This window comes from Mustelus asterias, unplaced genomic scaffold, assembly GCF_964213995.1.
Source record: "Mustelus asterias unplaced genomic scaffold, sMusAst1.hap1.1 HAP1_SCAFFOLD_3053, whole genome shotgun sequence".
NCBI classification, from domain to species: domain Eukaryota; kingdom Metazoa; phylum Chordata; class Chondrichthyes; order Carcharhiniformes; family Triakidae; genus Mustelus; species Mustelus asterias.
Genome location: NW_027592998.1, coordinates 22,501 through 27,500, shown reverse-complemented (window position 1 = coordinate 27,500; position 5,000 = coordinate 22,501). Strand labels below are relative to the sequence as shown.

At 67.0% G+C, this 5,000-nt stretch overlaps 1 non-coding gene across 1 annotated transcript; it reads left to right on the top strand.

The window, feature by feature from the left end:
• The first annotated feature begins 3,664 nt into the window (after positions 1 to 3,664).
• Positions 3,665 to 3,818, top strand: LOC144490233 (5.8S ribosomal RNA). The gene has a single exon (XR_013497187.1). It is a non-coding gene; the product is annotated as a 5.8S ribosomal RNA (ribosomal RNA).
• Positions 3,819 to 5,000: the final 1,182 nt, after the last annotated feature.

Below are 5,000 nucleotides of genomic sequence, written 5' to 3'. Positions count from 1 at the left end.
CAGCAGACCGTTCCGCCGACGGTGCTCCTCCTCCGCAGCGACTTCTGCCTAGCCCCTCTGCCGGGTGCGATGTCTCCGGCGTCCGCACCGATCCTCGGCATTGGTGCCGCACACGCAACGCCTGCGTCGTTGGAAGGGCTTCGCCGTTGGCGTCGCACACAGCCCTGTGGGGGTGTCTTTGCAGTCCGTCCGAGAGGTGGGGGCACGCACGGCAACACGGCCGGCCTGCCTGCTTGGGACGATGCGGTCCTTTCGTTCAGCGGTTCCACGGTTTGGCCGGCGCGAGCAGATGCTTGGGGGGGAGACGGTGGCGTCAGCCACGCACTCACTCTGCTTCTGCAGTCCGGTCCACTCCGCCCGTTCTAGCTGCTCGTTTGGTCCCTCGCCCGCCAGCAGACCGTTCCGCCGACGGTGCTCCTCCTCCGCAGCGACTTCTGCCTAGCCCCTCTGCCGGGTGCGATGTCTCCGGCGTCCGCACCGATCCTCGGCATTGGTGCCGCACACGCAACGCCTGCGTCGTTGGAAGGGCTTCGCCGTTGGCGTCGCACACAGCCCTGTGGGGGTGTCTTTGCAGTCCGTCCGAGAGGTGGGGGCACGCACGGCAACACGGCCGGCCTGCCTGCTTGGGACGATGCGGTCCTTTCGTTCAGCGGTTCCACGGTTTGGCCGGCGCGAGCAGATGCTTGGGGGGAGACGGTGGCGTCAGCCACGCACTCACTCTGCTTCTGCAGTCCGGTCCACTCCGCCCGTTCTAGCTGCTCGTTTGGTCCCTCGCCCTCCAGCAGACCGTTCCGCCGACGGTGCTCCTCCTCCGCAGCGACTTCTGCCTAGCCCCTCTGCCGGGTGCGATGTCTCCGGCGTCCGCACCGATCCTCGGCACGGCGCGGGTGCGCACCTGTGGGCCGCCGCCCCGTGCTCCACGTCCGTCCGTGTGTGCCCGCTGTGGGGACCGTCTTCCTCTCGCCTGGGCGACGGCTTGCGGGCTGCGACGTGACCTTGCCACCGCCTTGCAGCATTACATCCGCAGTTGAAACGAAGAGAGCTGCTGCGGGCTTGGGTGCTTGTCCTGGCGGCTTGTCGACGGGACCACGGTGAACGGCTACTGTGTGACTCCGCAGGGAGACGTTCTGGTGCAGTCAGGGGCCTTTTTGTCTCCCGCCGCGGTGAAGCTTTGGTCGCATTCTAGTCACTCTCTCTTCAATCCCGGTACGGGGTACCTGTTCATGCTCACCATTCCTCGAGCACCCGCGTGCAGAGGGTGGGTGCGAGGTTTAAAGATTCGTGGTCCGCCTGTCGGTCCGGTCTCGTGCTGACTTGAGCGAGTGTCCTCCGCGTTCGAGAGAATGTGCCTGTCCGCGGGGGCAGCCGCGCTTGCGAGCGTTCCGCCGCGCCCCCTTCCCCAGCCCGCCGAGGTTGGGGCGTGCGGGGTCGGCTTGCGCCCGTAGCGTCGGCCTGTCCTCCGCGGCTTGCACCCGACTCAGTCCGCTGCGGCCTCGCCTCGACTCTCGAGCCTTCCGACAGACGGTGACACCAGAGAACTCTGCCTCTGGCTGTTGCGGGGCGTGACGGCGCGTGTCGGGCTCCGGCCCGTCACCCACGCCGGCACTCAACGCCTGCGAGCGCCCTGTTTCCTCCGAGAAAGGTTTTTCGCTTGATTGTCGCTCGAGTGCGTGTGCCTCCGGGGCTCACGCCGTGGTACGCGCCAGGCTGGGGCTCCACCGTCACGTCGGCGGGGGAGCGTTTAGCGCGTCCCAGGATCGGACAACCTCTCCGGGGGCCCGAGCCGAAACCCGACACGGTATAAAAGTCGTAACAAGGTTTCTGTTGGTGAACACGTTGTGAAGGATCTTTGTCGGCCGGGGGCCCGCCACCTCTCCGGGGAGGGCGGCCCGTCACTCCTTGAACGCGAAGGCTGGCGCCGGTTGGGCCAGGCAGGAGAGCCTCACGGGGGCCGGCCCCGGGGCCAGGTATCGGACAACCTCTCCGGGGGCCCGAACCGAAACCCGTAACACAGAATAAAAATCGTAACAAGGTTTCTGTTGGTGAACACGTTGTGAAGGATCTTTGTCGGCCGGGGGCCCGCCACCTCTCCGGGGAGGGCGGCCCGTCACTCCTTGAACTCGAAGGCTGCGCCGGTTGGGCCAGGCAGGAGAGCCTCACGGGGGTTGGCCCCGGGGCCGTGGCCCGTACTGACGCTGGCGCCTCCCACGCGGGTGGGAGGTCACACCGACAATTTCGCCGTACCCGTCGAACGGGCCTGGTCACCCGTACGCACGTTCCGCCGAAGCCGGGCGACGTCGATCTCGGTCCCACTCGGTTGGGCCGGCGCGCGGGCGCCGCCACCGACGAGCACGCACACGCTCGGTTGCACGCCGGCAAGTCCATGCGGGTGCCGCACACGCTACGCCTGCGCCGTTGGAAGGGCTTCGCCGTTGGCTTCGTAGGGTGTCTTTGCAGTCCGTCCGAGAGGTGGGGGCACGCACGGCAACACGGCCGGCCTGCCTGCGTGGGACGATGCGGTCCTTTCGTTCAGCGGTTCGGCGGTTTGGCCGGCGCGAGCAGACGCTCGGAGGGAGACGGTGGCGTCAGCCACGCACTCACTCCGCTTCTGCAGTCCGGTCCACTCCGCCCGTTCTAGCTGCTCGTTTGGTCCCTCGCCCGCCAGCAGACCGTTCCGCCGACGGTGCTCCTCCTCCGCAGCGACTTCTGCCTAGCCGCTCTGCCGGGTGCGATGTCACCGGCGTCCGCACCGATCCTCGGCACGGCGCGTGTGCGCACCTGTGGGCCGCCGCCCCGTGCTCCACGTCCGTCTGTGTGTGCCCGCTGTGGGGACCGTCTTCCTCTCGCCTTGGCGACGGCTTGCGGGCTGCGACGTGACCTTGCCACCGCCTTGCAGCATTACATCCGCAGTTGAAACGAAGAGAGCTGCTGCGGGCTTGGGTGCTTGTCCTGGCGGCTTGTCGACGGGACCACGGTGAACGGCCACTGTGTGACTCCGCAGGGAGACGTTCTGGTGCAGTCAGGGGCCTTTTTGTCTCCCGCCGCGGTGAAGCTTTGGTCGCATTCTAGTCACTCTCTTCAAAGCCCGGTGAGGGGTACCTGTTCATGCTCACCATTCCTCCGGCACCCGTGTGCGGAGGGTGGGTGCGAGGTTTAAAGATTCGTTGTCCGCCTGTCGGTCCGGTCTGGTCTCGTGCTGACTTGAGCGAGCGTCCACCGCGTTCGAGAGAATGTGCCTGTCCGCGGGGGCAGCCGCGCTTGCGAGCGTTCCGCCGCGCCCCCTTCCCCAGCCCGCCGAGGTTGGGGCGTGCGGGGTCGGCTTGCGCCCGTAGCGTCGGCCTGTCCTCCGCGGCTTGCACCCGACTCAGTCCGCTGCGGCCTCGCCTCGACTCTCGAGCCTACCGCCAGACGGTGACACCAGAGAACTCTGCCTCTGGCTGTTGCGGGGCGTGACGGCGCGTGGCGGGCCCCGGCCCCTCACCCACGCCGGCACTCAACGCCTGCGAGCGCCCTGATTCCTCCTTTTTTTCGCTTGATTGTCGCTCGAGTGCGTGCGCCTCCGGGCTCACGCCGTGGTACGCGCCAGGCTGGGGCTCCACCGTCACGTCGGCGGGGGAGCGTTTTGCGCGTCCCAGGATCGGGCAACCGATCCGAAACCCGATACAACTTTTAGCGGTGGATCACTCGGCTCGTGCGTCGATGAAGAACGCAGCTAGCTGCGAGAATTAATGTGAATTGCAGGACACATTGATCATCGACACTTTGAACGCACTTTGCGGCCCCGGGTTCCTCCCGGGGCTACGTCTGTCTGAGGGTCGCTTGACAATCAATCGCACTTCGCGCGCATCCGTGCGCCGAAGAGCGCGGCTGGGGTGTCGCAGAGGTGCCGTCCTCTCTGTCCCCCTAAGTGCAGACCCAGAGTAATCCGCGTCGGAGAGCTTGACCTCTTGGGTGCCGGCGTCCGCCTCCGGGCTCGTCGGCACTGCCCGCTCCCGCACTGGCCCAGCCACCTCGGGGTCGCCGGCACGGCTGTCATCGGGTTGCCAGAGAGAGAGAACGTGACTGCCTCGCTGCCGGGACCGTGTGTGCCTTCCGTTAGGCTCGGGCCAGGGGGGTTGACTCTCTGTTGATGTGTGTGTGTGGCTCGTCCACGGGAAGGATCCGCAAGAGTTGGCTCGGTTGGGTGCTCCGGCACAGAGAGTGAGAGAGTGGAGTGACTGTCCGCTGGACGTCTCCGGACACGTTGCCTCGCGTGGTCCGTGCTCGGTTGCCTGCCGGTGGGTTGCCGTGGCCGTTCAGTGCCGTCGCGTGGAGGACGGCAGCTTGACGCGTGTGACGCTTGATGCCTGGATCGGTGCTCGGTCGTGCCGTGCTTTTCTTCCCTCTGTTGCGCGTGCGAGTGCTTGCATTTTTGTCGTGGGAATCCGTGGCGGTTGGGTGTCGTTGCTTGTGTTGCGCTGGAGCTGCGGCTCCTTCCACACTCCGCAGCCCACCCTCTGCCGTTGCGGTTCTGGGGCAATGTGCCTGCGCCCGCGTTCAACGTGTGCCTTGGGTTCGAATCGTCGCAGAGCCGACTTGGCCGTGTGGTCCTCGCTCCGGTGTCTCCCCGTGTCCTGCTGCCGCCGAAGTCTTCTACGTGAAAGGTGCTGTCCTGGCCGCGGCGTGGCCACCCGCCGCTTGCAGCCCGTGCGCTCCGCCGCCCGGCTTCGTCCTTGGCGTCTGGCCTTTCGCTCCGGCAGGCTGTGTGTCCCACGGCCCTGCTTTTCTCTCGCTCGATACCGCCGTCGCACCGCGACCCCGCCAGCAGCACTGCTTTCCGTTACCGTGGAGGTGGGCGCACGCCTCGCCGCAAACGATTCTCTGGAACAGTTGACGTGCCGAGCCCGGTCCGGCGCCGAGTGCGAGGGGGCACGCAGCGCTCGCAGTACCGTGTGCGTTCCGTGTGTGTCCGTGCCTGTGCATCCGCTGCGCAGCACGGCGCGCACTTGCGAGCACGCGTA